Source organism: Abramis brama, assembly GCF_963993115.1.
Source record: "Abramis brama genome assembly, chromosome: 4".
Taxonomy (NCBI): domain Eukaryota; kingdom Metazoa; phylum Chordata; class Actinopteri; order Cypriniformes; family Leuciscidae; genus Abramis; species Abramis brama.
The window spans coordinates 8,113,355-8,130,477 of NC_139966.1; the positions used below are offsets into that span (position 1 = coordinate 8,113,355).

Below are 17,123 nucleotides of genomic sequence, written 5' to 3' on the forward strand. Positions count from 1 at the left end.
TAGTTGAGAAGTAAATAAAAAAAATGATATATAGTTTTCCATATAAAAATGTATATTTCCTTATGCAATCGCTCTTTAAAAGTTTGGGGTCAAAATGACCCCAAACACCTTAAGTGTTATCCTTTTCAAACACTGATTAAGGGTTAAGTTTTCCACCCAGACAGTCAAAATCTATTTTAAACATATCATCAGTGTAATTCTTTACAATCACTGCCATTTATATATATATATATATATATATATATATATATATATATATATATATATATATATATATATATATATACATATATATATATACAATTTAACAAAGCTGAAATTAGATTTTATTTATTTATTTATATTTATATATTCTGTGGAGGAACTGAGATGGAATAAGATATTTATCATGATAAGGATTCAGTTTTAGTTTTTAAAAAGTAGATATCTCTGCAACTGTATATCTGTGATCATTTCACACTCGATTACTCTTGCTTACATTTATAAGCCAAAAACTCTCAGTGGTATTGCTAGCTTTGGAAATCTGTTATTTATCCTTTAAATCAACCCTTTAAATCTTATCATTTTAATGTGGTTTCTATATGTGATTTTTTGTTATTTCAAACGGGACTTTTATTTTTGTGTGGGAATATGACGTCATAAGGCTGCGCCGCGCTCCTGCATCTGTGATTCTGCTGAAGAAAGGTTTGTGTTTTTTAATCATTTAAAGTGTTTTTCAATACAACCCGTTCAAACGATTATATTGAGAACTGTGAAATAAGCTAATTATTACTGAATGTAACATTGTAATGTATTGTATCTATTAATGAACATAGGTTTTATAAGGAAAGTGAATGAATGTAACAGAAACAGTGCGTCTCATTTCGCTCCCTATATTGTGAGTCAGTTCATCATAAACACGCTGTTTGTTCTCTGGCAAGTAATGATAGAGAAACGGAGCTTTTCGAAACCGGTTCAGATTCAAATGAATCAAATGATTCAGAGTTTGTAAGCGCTCGAATCACCGAATCACGCTGACAACTCCTGCAGTTCACCAGTGTAAATGCAGCAACAACAACAACACACACATGTGGAATGACAACTTCTACAAATCAACTGACAATGTTTTCATCATAGTGAGTTTTGAGTGTTTTTAGTCTAATCTGATCATTTAAGTCCATTAACTCTCTCTCTCTCTGACTGACTCTCTTACCAGTGAACTGAACTACTGAACTAGATCTGATTGACACACACTCAGAGATTTAGTTTAGAGTGTTTTTCTTTCTGTTAACTATTCTCCTCTTCAACAGGACAGAGTGTCCAAACACACAGAAAAACTCCTGGTGAAGCGATTGAGATCCATGTGACACACTATTATAAAGATGGCGTTTATTAAAGAGGAGAGTGAAGACGTGAAGATTGAAGAAACATTCAGAGTCAAACATGAAGAAACTGAGGAACACACAGGTTAGTTTCATTCTCAAAGTCTTTCTTTAGTCTTTCTGTGTCATGCATCTCTTTATTTATAGATGCAACTTGTGACAAAAGTAAACAATGAAATCACATATTATATTAGAAAAAAAAACAATAAAGAAATAGCCAAAACAAAACAAGTATTCAAATCATGAAATGTGAGGTATTAGGGCTGGGACAATATATCAATGCATTGCGATTCATGGATCGTTTCCAGTTTTTTCAGATTCGATTCTAAGCTTAGTTTTTAACAGCAGACGGCGCTCTAGGCTAGTTTTTAACAGCAGATGTTTACATATTGGGGGAAAAAAAAATGACACTATAGCCAATTATGTAGTTGGGGAAATAGTGGTGAATTCTGTACGTGAGGAGAGGGACGTAGGTGTTGTGGTGGATGGTTCACTTTAATTCAACACACTTCTGAAAAAGTTAAAAAAGCAACATCTATGATTGCAATAATAATAAGAACTTTTCAAAATTTAGGTAAGGATATATTTTTTACCATTGTATAAATCCCTGGTAAGATCACATCTTGAATACGCAAGCTCGGTCTGGTGCCCATATAAATTAAAATATGTAGAAAAAATGGAAAGAGTCCAGAGAAGAGCTACTAAATTAATTCCAGGAATGAAAAATATGTCGTATGAAGATAGATTGAGGAAATTAAGTTTACCAACACTCAAATTTAGGAGATATAGAGGAGATATGATTCAGGTATATAAACTTGTACAGGGAATATACGATGTAACAGTTGAGCCTATTCTTCAGTTCTGGAACAATAGGTACGAGACATGAGGGAATTCTTTAAAACTCTACCCTAGAACATGTCTGTCTGAAAAGAGAAAGAACTTTTTTACACTTCGTGTGGTAAAATCATGGAATGAGCTTCCAGAAGAAGTTGTGTGTTCCCCTTCTATTCATTCCTTTAAGAACAGGTTGGACGCATTTTGCATGTCTAAAGATGTTATGTATAACTATAAAGCTTGTTATTAACTAATGTAATTAATTTGTGTAATTTAGTTATAATTGTTAGAAAATCTTCAATTATGAGATGTAATGTTTATTTTTTTAAATGTTGAAATTTTATATGTATATTTGTTTGTGTTTTTAGAGTCTGGAATAGAGGATTGTATATCCTGTACCAGAAATCTTTTCAATAAATTTCAATAAAATTCAATGAGATGGCGCTCTAGGCTAGTTTATAACAGCAGATGGCGCTTTAGGCTAGTTTATAACAGCAGATGGCGCTTTAGGCTAGTTTATAACAGCAGATGGCGCTCTAGGCTAGTTTTAACAGCTAGTTTTAACAGCAGATGGCGCTCTAGGCTAGTTTTAACAGCAGATGGCGCTTTAGGCTAGTTTATAACAGCAGATGGCGCTCTAGGCTAGTTTTAACAGCTAGTTTTAACAGCAGATGGCGCTCTAGGCTGGTTTTAACAGCAGATGGCGCTCTAGGCTAGTTTTAACAGCTAGTTTTAACAGCTAGTTTTAACAGCAGATGGCGCTCTAGGCTAGTTTATAACAGCAGATGGCGCTCTAGGCTAGTTTTAACAGCTAGTTTTAACAGCAGACGGCGCTCTAGGCTAGTTTATAACAGCAGATGGCGCTCTAGGCTAGTTTTAACAGCTAGTTTTAACAGCTAGTTTTAACAGCAGATGGCGCTCTAGGCTAGTTTTAACAGCAGATGGCGCTTTAGGTTAGTTTTTAACAGCAGATGGCACTCTAGGCTAGTTTTAACAGCAGATGGCGCTCTAGGCTAGTTTATAACAGCAGATGGCGCTTTAGGCTAGTTTATAACAGCAGATGGCGCTTTAGGCTAGTTTTTAACAGCAGATGGCGCTCTAGGCTAGTTTTTAACAGCAGGCTAGTTTTAACAGCAGATGGCGCTCTAGGCTAGTTTTTAACAGCAGACGGCGCACTAGGCTAGTTTTAACAGCAGACTAGGCTAGTTTTAACAGCAGAGGGCGCTCTAGGCTAGTTTATAACAGCAGTCGGCGCTCTAGGCTAGTTTTTAACAGCAGACGGCGCTCTAGGCTAGTTTTAACAGCAGAGGGCGCTCTAGGCTAGTTTATAACAGCAGACGGCGCTCTAGGCTAGTTTATAACAGCAGACGGCGCTCTAGGCTAGTTTTAACAGCAGAGGGCGCTCTAGGCTAGTTTTAACAGCAGAGGGCGCTCTAGGCTAGTTTTTAACAGCAGACGGCGCTCTAGGCTAGTTTTAACAGCAGAGGGCGCTCTAGGCTAGGTTTTAACAGCAGAGGGCGCTCTAGGCTAGTTTATAACAGCAGAGGGCGCTCTAGGCTAGTTTATAACAGCAGTCGGCGCTCTAGGCTAGTTTATAACAGCAGACGGCGCTCTAGGCTAGTTTATAACAGCAGACGGCGCTCTAGGCTAGTTTTTAACAGCAGACGGCGCTCTAGGCTAGTTTTAACAGCAGAGGGCGCTCTAGGCTAGTTTATAACAGCAGTCGGCGCTCTAGGCTAGTTTTTAACAGCAGACGGCGCTCTAGGCTAGTTTTAATAGCAGAGGGCGCTCTAGGCTAGTTTATAACAGCAGACGGCGCTCTAGGCTAGTTTATAACAGCAGACGGCGCTCTAGGCTAGTTTTAACAGCAGAGGGCGCTCTAGGCTAGTTTTAACAGCAGAGGGCGCTCTAGGCTAGTTTTTAACAGCAGACGGCGCTCTAGGCTAGTTTTAACAGCAGAGGGCGCTCTAGGCTAGGTTTTAACAGCAGAGGGCGCTCTAGGCTAGTTTATAACAGCAGAGGGCGCTCTAGGCTAGTTTATAACAGCAGTCGGCGCTCTAGGCTAGTTTATAACAGCAGACGGCGCTCTAGGCTAGTTTATAACAGCAGACGGCGCTCTAGGCTAGTTTATAACAGCAGACGGCGCTCTAGGCTAGTTTTTAACAGCAGACGGCGCTCTAGGCTAGTTTTTAACTGCACACTCAAATGCTGACGAAGAAGAGCGCTTGTGCGTTCGGCTGATTCTGAGAATGTACCACTTTGTTTCCAGGCATACTGATTAAAACACCTTTACTCCTCGAAACAATAACAAGCCCTTATTATGGATTTTTGAAAGTTACCTTTCATGCAGTGTGTGATGTAGCTGTATGTGAATGTAAACACTCTGCAAAGTTGTAAAGCTGAAAGTGCATCATAAGTAAAATTAGTTTATCTCAACAGAAAGTTGTCTCTGAACTGCTCAAACGAGTCGTTAGGAGTCTGAATCTATTTTCGTGAAGTTCACACGTCACTACTTCACTTCTTGCATAATGCCTGCCTACGTTCTGTGTGGATAGGACATCTTGCTGTTAAATTTGTTCATTTAATTTTTTTCTAGAATGCTACTGTTAAATACACCTACTGTAGCTGAAAAACTGTTTATTTCATTTGTATATTATGTTGTGTAGCCTATTTTTATTTGCGCCACTTTGGCCTAATTGTCTGCCATTCTTTTTTTATTTCATATTTTGTTAAGGCTTTGTTTTTAAAATAGGGAAATTAGATTGGCTGTAATGCTCAGTCACTTGCAAAATAGTAAAACCAACATGAAAGAGAATCGTGATAAAATCATGAATCGTGATTTTCCTGAAAGAAATCGTGATATGATATTTTTTCCATATCACCCACCCCTATGCAGGAGTCAGGTTGAGGTTAAGAGTTAAGAGTGATGAGGAAGTGATCTGAGGTGTTTAGTGGAGCAAATCAGTGATTAATGGAATAGTGGCATGTGTGATTAAGGTCCAATTAGTTACCTGATTTGTGAGTAGCCGCAGTAGACACTCGCTTGAGGTCAAACGAGGAAAGCAGAATGTGGAAGTCAGCAGCCTGAGTTAGGTGGAGGACTACCAGAGGAGTACCATCCTCAGGGAAGGATGAGAGTAACACATTGAACTTTTATAAGGCCTCGTTTACACGGCAGGTCTTGATGCCCAATTCTGATTTGTTTTGTTATATCCGTTTTTTTTTTTTACCATCCGTTTACACGTTCTTTCAATTGTGACCCATATCCGATTCATGTGTTCACACTTGCCATACTATCTGAAACATTAGGTTAAATTGGAATTGGTTAAATCATAAAGGGTTAAAATCTCTTGCACAGATGGACGAACGCAAAATATGTTTGATGCTAAATTCTGCTAAGGAGCCCTCCTACCTGACCCGTGAGCTAGGTAAACTTCAAGAGCTTTTGGCTTTTGGGATTAACTTTGGTTTCCTCTACAGCCTGGGCATTTTCAGTATGGGCACCAGTCTATTTGGACTGTCTAGAAGAAACTGAGAAAGAATATCACATAGTTAATTAAGCAGTCATTTACACAAAGGCATTTCTGCCATACAATCTTGAATTATAATCTAACCATCAAAATATTCCTTTTCTGCACTTTCTTGAGGCAAGATCATCAATGATGTCATCATAGGACAGGTGTTTCCCCACATCATGATTTATGCTCATGATGGCCAATCCACTCAAACGTTCCTGTGACATGGAAGACCTCAGGTAGCTTTTGATGAGCTTTAATTTTGAAAAGCTCCTCTCTGACGATGCTACTTTTGCAGGCAGGGTGACTGCAATTCTTAGGGCTATCCAAAGATTAGGATAGAGTTCCTCCAGGTTTTTCTCACAGAGAAAGGAAAGCAGCTCAAAGGCAGTCATCTTATCTGATGGCAGATCAGGTAAATTCTGAATCTCGTGTGCCTGATCCATTCCGCTGATGTCACAGTTATCTCTGAAGGTTAGAGTGTTTTGAACTTCCATGCAGTGAGCCTTTAAAGATTCACTAGACATCTGAGAGGCAGTACTGAAGTTTAGCAGCACTCCATATATGCATTTCACTTGGTTGAGTGTTTCAAATCTCTCAGCCATGGATGTCACAGCATAGTCGACCACAATGTTAAAGAAGTTGACTTGAAGGTTCATCAGGAGCCTAATAGCTGAAATGCGTCTTGCTGTTTCTCTGTCTCTTCTCTTTCAGAACAGCCTCCACATTACTTTCTTCACAAATGCTTTCGTCTGTTGTCTGGGCCTCAGAGAATCCAGTTTCCCGGTATGTACAATAGTAGTAGTAAATAACTTTACTACTGTACTACTGTACCCGTGGGGCAATTTTGTTTGCGGCGCAGTCGCAAGGCACTACATGACAGGACATCAGATATATGACACAAACAAATACAATAAAATACAATACACTATACTATACACCCCTGCATCTGACCAGGCCAGCTGGACATCTAGCTTATTTTGACTGATTTAAGGCTTTTATGGCTTGTGGTACAAAACAGAATTTGGATCTGTTCTCGGTCAGAAGGGCTGGGCAGAAACGACGCCTAGATGGCAGTAGTTTAAAATGAGATGCCAACTGGTGTGTGTAATCACTCACAATATTATTGGCCTTTCTCACCATTCTGTCTTTGTAAATGTGTTCAATGCTCGGTAGTGTTATCCCAAGGAATTTGTTGGCAGTAGTAACTGTTTTTCTGATTATCTTTTTCTGTGATTCAGTGGCATTTCCGAACCAGCAGATACTACAGCAAGCTTGTTCACCTTGCTTGTAATAGTCAGTATCTCACACCATACAACACAGCAAATCAAGAAGCGGTAGGACCCAACTTCCTCTGTAAGTGCTTGTGCCTCCACTTTGGCCACAGGATCATTGATCGTCTGTCTGGCTTCCAGTAATGCCTCCCGAACCTCAGAAGCCTGATACCTGATTGAACGCTTTTGAGCCTACCCTCCCATTTTTTGTCACTCCATGACTTCATGGTTATGTTCATGTGATTCTTTAAAACACTCCATCTTTGTGTGCCAGCTGAAAAGAAAGTGAAGAGCTTTTGCACATGCCCAAAATCCCAGCTGCATCTTTTGAAGATTTTGCAGTGTCTGCAATGACAAGGTTTAGAGTATGTGCTCCACATGGGACAAACACGGCTCTGGGATTTCTTCTGAGCAGTCTGGCTTGTACTCCTTGGTTCTTGCCTTTCATGTTGGCCCCATTATCAAAACCTTGCCCTATCCAATCTTCAAATGGAATCTTCAGCTCATTCAGCTTATCTAAGTTGACAGTGGACAGATTCAAGCCAGTTGTAACCTCAACATTCACAAGGCAGAGGAAGTGCTCCTTGATCTCTGGCTTTCCCCCTAAAGCCACGCTTCTCAGAACAATGGACATTTGCTCCTGGTGACTAATGTCAGGTGTACCGTCTAAGATAATGAAGAAGTACTTTGAGTCTCTTATTTGAAGTCACTGTTGCTTCCAGAATCTTGTCACTCACAAGCTATAATCTATGCTTGGGTAATAAGCATGTCTCTCTCCATCTTTTATTTTGCTGAGATGATTTTCCATAATGGGGTAAATTTTTGCCAGTAACTCAACCTCTTTTAGGAAGTTTCCATTATCTGGTTGGAAGAGTTTTTCAGATGAACCCCTGAATGGTAGGTTTCGTTCAGCCAGAGACTGGGTGATACATATTAAACGTGTAAGGACATCCCGGCATCTCTTTCTTTCTGCCCTTAAAAATGGTCTTTTGTATCTGGTCAAGGGTCTGTCCCTGACTTAGTCAAGTTCTCCCCACTTAATCATATGTTTTGTGTGTTCAGGTCTACTCTCATGGTGTTTCAGAATGGCATTGATATTTGACCAGTCATTCACACCTTCCTTTATAATTCTGTAGTCTTTTGTAGAAAAGAGCTTAAAGCAAAAACAATACACAGCATTATTTTTGATTGAGTACGTAAGCCATCTCCTGGGAATCTTTTCCCCATTTGACAGATGTCTCTGTAATAACCCTGAATGGAAAGCTCATCTAGACTTGTCTTTAGGGAAAGAAAATCCAGTCCTGGTTTGAATGGACCTCTGCATACTAACTCAGTCCTCATAAAGTCTCTTAAGACTGGGGGCCAATCTGCTGGGTCATTTGGTGGAGCGGCAACTGTTCTATTTGGGTCTGAGCTGCTTGTATCTGATGCTAGCTGTACACCCCTGGTTGTGCTAGTACTCAGTGGCGGTTCTACATTGAATTACACCCTGGGCGAGACCCCCTTCGAGCGCCCCCCCATTAATTTTATGTATACAGGGGGGTGTAATTTTTCTTACCCCATTGGCAGATCATCATGTTTTGCTTGTTTTAAGCAAAAACTCAATTTTAAGTGTTTCACTCAATTTTAAGATATTAAGTCTTGTTTTCTGGGGAAATAAATAAAAAAATTATTTCCCCAGAAAACAAGACTTAATATATTATGTCATTTTACCACTTTGTTAACGTTATGCATCTTTATTTAAGAAATGTTTGATATTTGGACTGGAAACAAGACAAAAATACTAATTAAGAAAAGCATTTTTTGCAGTGTAATAACTGAACTTGTCACAGTTTTGTTGCAAAGCACAATATTATGGTGAAATTAGATCTCGTGTTTGAGTTAAAACCGAATTATTGTTAAGCATAGCAAGAAGAATCATAGCAAAAAGTAGGGATTCACCGAAATGAAAATTCTTGGCCGAAACCGAAAACCGAAAAAGAGGAAACCAAGGCCGAAAACCGAAACACCGAAAGAAATGATGCCAATTATTAGTACCATTGCATTTATGGCTATGACTGTGTACTAACTTTACTAAAATCAATGCATTGCAATTGCATAAATTAATATTAAAGTTTCAAAGAATAAATCAATACAAATTTTATGCAAATATTTATTTAGCACATTGCAAAGTATAAAATTAAATGTTTAACTTGACCCCACTCATGTGTACATTAAATAATAATGTAAAAGCCTACTGGCCTGCAGAAATGTTTGAAAATGAAATGTTCTCTCATAAAAACAAAGTGCATTTAGGTCAATACTGCCATAGCCCATAATAATATCTGCAGCTATATGCTCATGGACGTGAGTTGCAAAAACCATAAACAGCTAAGGTAAACACACACACCTCTGAGAAATGACGGCTGCTCTGCACACACACGCAAGGTCTCTCGCTCCCTCTCTCTGTCGCGCGCTACGTATGTGCGCTCATGCTCGATCGCGATTCCGGGAGATTTAAACTAATTTGCGGGCATCAGGGAGCCGCTATCAATACGCGGGAGACTCCCGGAACTTTCGCAAGACTTGGGATGTCTGTGTTTTGAAAATCGCTGTCCATGGGTCACTCTCAGATATTTTGAAATACGTCCACACCGCAGATATGTTGCTTCAGACAAGCATGTGCAGGTCGCGGTATCTGCTGTTTGCATCATCACAACATTTCGGCCGTATTGTTTCGGTGATAAACGTCTTTCGGCCGAAAACCGAAAATGCACTTTTGGGCCATTTTCGGCCGAAAATTTTCGGTGGCCGAATATTCGGTGCATCCCTAGCAAAAAGGATAACAAATAAGAGTTATACCCACCAATTAATATTGCCCCTTCATTCATGACATGGGTACCAAGAAAACATAGTTGCATACCTTTATCTTTCGCTCGTTTCTAAATTGGACACCTGACCTGATGGCTTTGACCTTTCTTGTCCATCTCTTATTTGGCACTCGATATCGACAATCAACAGACTTCCCCTGATCCTCCCCATACCAACTGTCACTCACGAGTCACGACCAGAAGTCAAGACTAAACCAATTCACCTTGGTGGTGGTGACCAAGTAATCGTTTTGTATTACCTATTTTTATTCAGACCATTCAGAAAAACAAAAATGTGCAGGAAATATAGAGGCCTGTATTTATAATATTATGAATGAAATGTGCGTTATTTGGAAGAAAGTCGAGGTGTGACTGACTTAAGCCCCTTTCACACAGAGATTCCGGAAAATACACGGATAAAGTGACCCGGGATTTGACCCAGGTTCATTTGATTTTGGTTCATTCACACTGCCAGTGATTTTCCGGAATCAGAGAGCGCGTTCACACACAACCCGTGTATGTCCCGGAAAGACACGTGACATCGATGTGACTTGTAATGTCTCAGCAGCGTCTTCAGTTTGCTTATGAGCTGCGATTTCTCTCTCGGCAAACCACGCTTGTGCATTTATTTCTCTGATTCGATCATAAAATTGCGCATTTCGTACCGTTTCACAGCTGGCGAACGATCCCGGCTTCAGCGTCATCACTCCGACACGGCATTATTACGTCTTTTGTTCACACAGCGCGCGTCCCGGGACTGAACACGGCAATGTTACTAGGTCCCCAACCCGGCATCGATCCCGGCATTAAACCCGGGTCGTGTTTGCGTTCACACAGAAGGCGTTCCGGTAATTTGCCGGCAATTTCCCGGGTTCAATGCGCTGTGTGAAAGGGGCTTTAGATAACTATATGGATCCCCCCCCCCCCCCTTGTCCGTTCCATTTGGGAGAGACCCAGAGGTGAACTGTCATCCGCGCCCGCGCCTCCGCGCCCCCTCCCCTTTCCCCTTCTCAAACAAACAGCTTCTGTGCGCGGCATCTTCTCAGCAAGCAGGGGCGCCTGCAGCTGCAGGGGGCGCAAATTTGCCAATTCCCCACACAGTGAAATGATAGATGATAGAAAACCGCTTCGCGGCGCAGATGTTTTTTTTTTTTGCTCGTGCCGGCGGCGCCGCCCCCCCCCAAAATGCCGCCCCGGTTCGCCCGTGCCTAAAACCGCTACTGCTAGTACTGGCTGAGGCTGCCTGTATTTCACCTGGGTCTGTGTTAGTACTTGCTGAAGACGTCTGTACTGTATTTGCTGAAGCTGGCTGTACTGGGTCTGTGCTAGTACTGGCTGAGGCTGGATGTGGATCAACTGAGTCTGTGCTTGTACTGGCTGATGATCCAGCATCTCCTCTACGGACAAACTTAAGCATAGCACCTGCAAATTATAGATAACAACTAATTTTATAAGCTGCATCAGACCCATTCAAACCTTCTCCCCCAGATTTCCTTTTATGCATTTTCAAATATAAAATACTATTTATACAATGGCTTGGCTCGTGTAATATTTAACTAGTGATCTAGTGATGCAGATATAAAAAAATTCTTTAAAATATCTTGATTCTTGTTATATCAAGAATATCTGTGAGTGATGACGTCATTGTTGATATTAAGAATTCACTTTTTCACAAGTGAACCTTGTAATTCCTGATATCAAAAATAGACATTGTTACTTGTAAAAATTCCATTCCTAATATCAAGAATTCACATTGTAAATAGTGAAAAATTGATTCTTGATATAAAAAATGCATTAACTGTGAATTAATAAATTAATGTCACTGTTTTATTATGCATGTTAAAGCAATACTTGATTTATGGTTATTATTTACTGAGGGATGTGCATCCATATTGACTAGTATGTCCAGCTAATCAACATTTTAAATTCAATATAGCCTATAAATCAATAGTCAATCAATGTCAAATTGTCAATACATTGCTTTCCTTCTTATTATTGTTCAGTTGTTAAGAGTTGTAACTAAACATTGACTGAGACTAGATAATCACTGTCTTGTTATAAAAGTATGTATGTGCACTTATGATAAGGAGTGCCATCACGCTCAGGTGGCCATTTCCATAACACCAAAAAGGAGGACACTTTGCGGCATTTAGTGAGGCAAGAATAATTGCATAGGACTCTGGTGTAGTCGCAACTACAATACAATTTTGTCCATCATATCGATGGTATCTCCCTCCGCAACAGAAGCTCAGGCAACAGCAGCTCCTGTAGGGTCATCATGGCCAAACTCGTGCTCTTCTGTCCATTCCAGATTAAATGAGCTCTGTCATTTCGGCATGTTAACGTTATGATATGACGTAGGCAGCACGTGGACTCCACGTCGTGGAGGCTTGTTTAAGTTTTTAACCAATTATATATCAGATATTTATTTCACACCACTTTCAGCCAATCATTTGTTTGACCAGAGATCTTACGGCATTAGACACTATGCTGCTGCATCCCAATAAAGATTTTGGAGCGGGTTTTTTTTCAGGCCGATTCAACGTAACTCCAAAAAGGAGGACAAATGAGGCTTGAGGTTGCGCTGGACAGGGGCCTTAAAATCCGAACTGTCCGGCCAAAATCCGAATGTATGGCCACCCTACATCACGCCCATATATCTTTCTGGTCTCCACAGATATTTCTGTTCCAATGGCTCCATCTCTGTCATCCCCCGGGTGTCCCTCAGTTTGTTTGTGTAACATGCTGTGTTGTGTCCTTGAGCTTTATCTCAGTGTACTTTGTTTAATAAATTTGTTAAATAAACTTTTGAATCTGATTAATCATAATTGGAACTAAAATGCCAAACTTAATTCATTCTTTATTCAAAGGGTTAGATATCTGCCAGTTTGAAAGTATTTGGGACGTATCCTAAAGAAAGCAATTAATAACAATTTTGAGAAGTTCTGAGATTACAGGTTACACACTTTTCAGTTGTTTAGTGGGTATAGGATTTAGCATACATGTTGTTGGATTTGATGTTTTACATATTTTCATGCATGTTGTTTTGTGCCATTAAACTGGAGTTAACTTGTTTTTGTTTCTTTTCACTTTAGACCTGATGACTCTGAAAGAAGAGAGTCTAGAACTGAATGCAATTGAAGAGAAAAATCAGTACGAGAAATGTCATAATTTCATGACTGAGGAAAAATCTACTAGTTACTCACAGACTCATAAAACAGGAACTGGAAACCTTAAAGTCCAGATGGAAGTTCTCATTGGAGAGAGCCGTTTCATCTGCCAACAGTGTGGAAATAGTTTCAGTCGAAAAGAAAGCCTTAAAGGCCACATGAGAGTTCACACTGGAGAGAAGCCTTACTCCTGTCAACAGTGTGGAAAAAGTTTCAGTCGAAAAGAAAACCTTAAAGGCCACTTGAAAATTCACACTGGAGAGAAGCCGTTCATATGCTCTCAGTGTGGAAAGAGATTTATACAGAAGAAAACCCTTAATACACACATGAAAGTTCACAGTAAAGAGAAAAGGTTTGTTTGTGATCAGTGTGGAAAGAGTTTCAGATTTAAAGATAGCTTTAATAATCATCATATGATGATTCACTGTGGAGAGAAATGTTTTACATGCCTTCACTGCGGAAAGAGTTTCACAAAAAGTATAAACCTTGAGAATCACATGAGAGTTCACACTGGAGAAAAGCCTTTCACCTGTCCTCAGTGTGGAAAGAGCTTCACGATTAAAGGAAACCTTAAGATTCACATGAGAGCTCACACTGGAGAGAAGCCTTACAAGTGTCTTCAGTGTAAGAAGAGTTTCTCATATCACACAAACCTGAAACGGCATTTGCAAACTCATTCGGAAAGAAAATAGCCGTTTTCCTCAGTGTGAGAAGAGGTTTAGAAAAATTTCAACAATCTACGCATTCACTCTGGAGTTGTGATCAGTGCAATAAAACTTCACGCTTACAAATACATATGTAAAGTCATGTAATGTTTGTGTTCTTTGGTTTGGCAATAGAAAATGTGTATCTGTTAGAAATCAAGGCTACTTTCACACCACAGCTGAGTGTGGGCTTCATCTGAGGACGGCCCTGTTTACAACACTGTCTGAATGATTTTGAGATTGTAACGACTGCGAGTATGAACCAAACACAGACTAATCTTCTTCCAGAAGATTAATTCAAACTCTCCGCTTCTCGCCAAATGAAGGAGGGAAGATTTGTTCATAACTTCTCATCATCATCATCAATCTTGCCATCAGGTCCCAAGGCGCCACCAGTCTGGCTATTTAAAAGAGCCCCCCCAGCACTAATGAAAGAACTGGTCAATGCTAGCTTTGTTGCCGAACACTGATTGGTTAAGAGAATGACCGAGACCAAGGTCCCATGAGAGATGAACAAAACAGATTTCAGCAGGAAATATCCATGACCTCATTGGAATGTCTTAAACCCCATAAACTTTACACACCAAGAGAGACTTTACATATCAAAATCCATAAAACTCATCCCAGAACAATTATTGACTGACCTATAATCAAACATCGTTCAATTACATAATTCTTTGTTGTCTACAACCTATATGTGTCTATACATGTTTAGATCCCATACAAGTCATGAAATATGATTGTTAGATATTAGATGTGTGAATGAAAGTGTGTACTGTTTCATATCAATGCTATCTTACGAACACAACTAGCAAGATGGCTGGAATGGAATCTGTACAAAATGTTTCGTATTCTGATAATTAGAAATCATGCCTAAACTGTTGCATCTGGTTTCCAATTAAAGCTAGAGAACCGACACCCCCAGGGAAGACATGATTTACGACTTTGGAAACAAAGCAGCAGTCAGAACTCCCATTTGTAGGAGTAACAAACCTTTTTTTGTTTTAAAAAAACCCTTTAAAAACCCAGCGCAGAGCGTTAGTTAAGGGGGGGAGAACAAAGATGAAGAAGAGACCAGACAGACTAGTAACCATGTAGATGCGTAGAGACAAAGAACCCAAATTAAGATCAGAAGAACGGGTTCAACAGCTTTATTCAAGCCATCTTACTACTCTCGTCTCAATTTTCTTTCTTTTCTGAGTTTTTCCTTTCTTTTCCGTTGTGAGTCTCGGTTCTAAGTTAAGTTTTGCGGCAAGATTTCGGTCCACGTTTCTTCTGCAAAGCCAGCTTCAACAAAGACTTTCCATCAATCCGCCATCCACACCACGTGAGTGGCCGCCACAGACATCTATCCAAAAACGGGGACACCAGCCAACGAACGAACTCGGGGAACCCCCTTTGACACCGACCAAAGGAATTCTCAAAAGGAACGCAAAACATTTAGTCATTTAGCAGACGCTTTTATCCAAAACGAGCAAGTAACCTCCAGACTCTTAAACTGAACTGGTGTATTTGATACAGATTTTGTAACCCACCTAAGAAACGAAGGGTGAAATTAATTATTGATGGTTCGTTCAGGTTATGTCTTATAAGTGCATAGAATCTTGAGATTTCATCATCTCACTCTTAAACTCATTATTTCCAAACTCTTTTTTCTTTGAAAAAGAAAGAAAGAAACTTTCTTTCTTTCTTTCTTTCTTTCGGCAACTTGTATGAATGTGTGCGTGTGTTTGTGTTAGATATTAGTTTTATGTGTTAGTATATAATCAATAAAGTATTGTTTGTATTTGAAAAGAGAAGTATTACTTGTGTTATGTGCTTACGAATTTATTGTCTTGAACTGCGATCTACGTTACCTATGCTTTTACCCTTGATTTATTTCTTTACTGTTAGCTGGGGATTATTCTTTCTTGGCCAGGAAGATATTATATTTCCTAGAGTTAATAATTGTTTATGCTTTCTGTTCATTGGATGAACTGATAAAATGATCATACTATTGATTCTGCTACAGTAAATTCTGAAAATAATTAAATTATTAATTATTGATCATAATCCGTTATGAATAATAATTAATTATATTTACGCGGGCGTATAAACGCTACAATACATATATGTGATATATAATTAATGTTATCCATATATAGTAATTGCCAAGTCTTGCTGATTTCCTTACTTTGAAAACCGATGTTGGTGTGTGTTTCAACCCGTGGGGGGAATCGTGACAACCCAGACTCCATTCAGTTTGAATGTGAATACCGAGCTGTGGCCACAGGATTGATGTTCAGCAACTCCGAAAAGACCAATTGTGAACAAGACCTTAACATGTTTCTGCTGCAGTTCAGTGCATATGCCTCTCAAGAGAGTCCCCTGGTCAACGTTGACCCTGAGAGCATTATGGAAGAACATGGCTACTGTAGAGTGGCCACTGATTGTGGTGAGTAATTATTAATTATGTTGAATATGTTATGCTTTCCAAAAGGGCTGGGCGATATGGCCAAAAAAAATTATCACGATCATTTTTTTTATATCAGTCGATATCGATAATTATCACGATAAATGTCAAATTCAAGTTTAAAGGCAGATTTTTGCTGCTAAGTGAAAGTTGTAGAAAGCAGAGCATTAATAGTGGTTTTAAACTACTCTTTATTGTCAGAACATATCATGATAAACAGGTGAACATTTCGATTCGTTCCGCTTTTGGCCCTTGAGACACGGGGTAGACCCCCTGAAAGGTATGGCGAATGGTCTGAAGTTAACCGGTCCTAGGGACTAGAACCGATTGGTGGGGGGGGATGTCATGGGTGACGAATGAAGAGGCGGAACTTTTGTTCGAAAGTTCGTTTTGTTCGCGGAACCTTTGTGCACGGTCATGATTTCCGGGGGGGAGCGCTTTCGGCGTGGGACCCGAGAGCGCTCCGGTTCCTGTAACTCCGGGCAAAAGCATTAACTGACGATTGATTCTAGGTGTGAGAAGGACGCAAATTAGCGGTAATTGGAAATCACAGTGAGAGGAAGAGATATAAAAGGGCTTCATATTCTGAACAGTGTGTTGGTTTTTGGGGGTGTCGCCTTCGAGGTCAGTGTTGGCTGGAAGTTGTTCCTTTTGGATTGTTTTCTGTGTGTGTTTTCCAGTGTGTGCTTCAGCCGCTTGTGTCCCTGCCAACGTGGGTTCATCAGTCGGGTGCTCCAGCTGGTGTGTTTGTTCTGGATGGGAAGAGGAATTGGATACTTGGAGAATGGAGATCGAACTATCAGTAGGAATTCATCAATAAGGGGAGATAAGTGTTATACATTGCTTGGATTGTGATGTGATGGATGTTTGGGAAGGTACGATGAAACTTTACGACTTATAACTTGTCTTTTGGAGAGGATTGGACACCTTATGCTTTATTGTGGATGTTAAGGAGATTGTATTG

General features: G+C 39.8%; 1 protein-coding gene and 1 long non-coding RNA gene across 4 annotated transcripts in view; one reads left to right on the plus strand and one right to left on the minus strand.

Moving 5' to 3' along the window:
- LOC311081602 (protein NLRC3-like) overlaps positions 1-17,123 on the minus strand; it is a 649,618-nt gene that overhangs the window by 324,999 nt on the left and 307,496 nt on the right. The gene's annotated exons all lie outside the window — the stretch shown is intronic.
- LOC311081626 lies at positions 625-15,497 on the plus strand. 2 transcript variants are annotated; one of them, XR_014605955.1, is made up of 3 exons: positions 625-684; positions 1,290-1,446; positions 12,929-15,497. It is a non-coding gene; the product is annotated as an uncharacterized lncRNA (long non-coding RNA). The 2 variants fall into 2 exon arrangements; XR_014605956.1 differs by lacking the exon at positions 625-684 and adding an exon at positions 1,034-1,115 and having other exon boundaries at positions 12,929-15,491.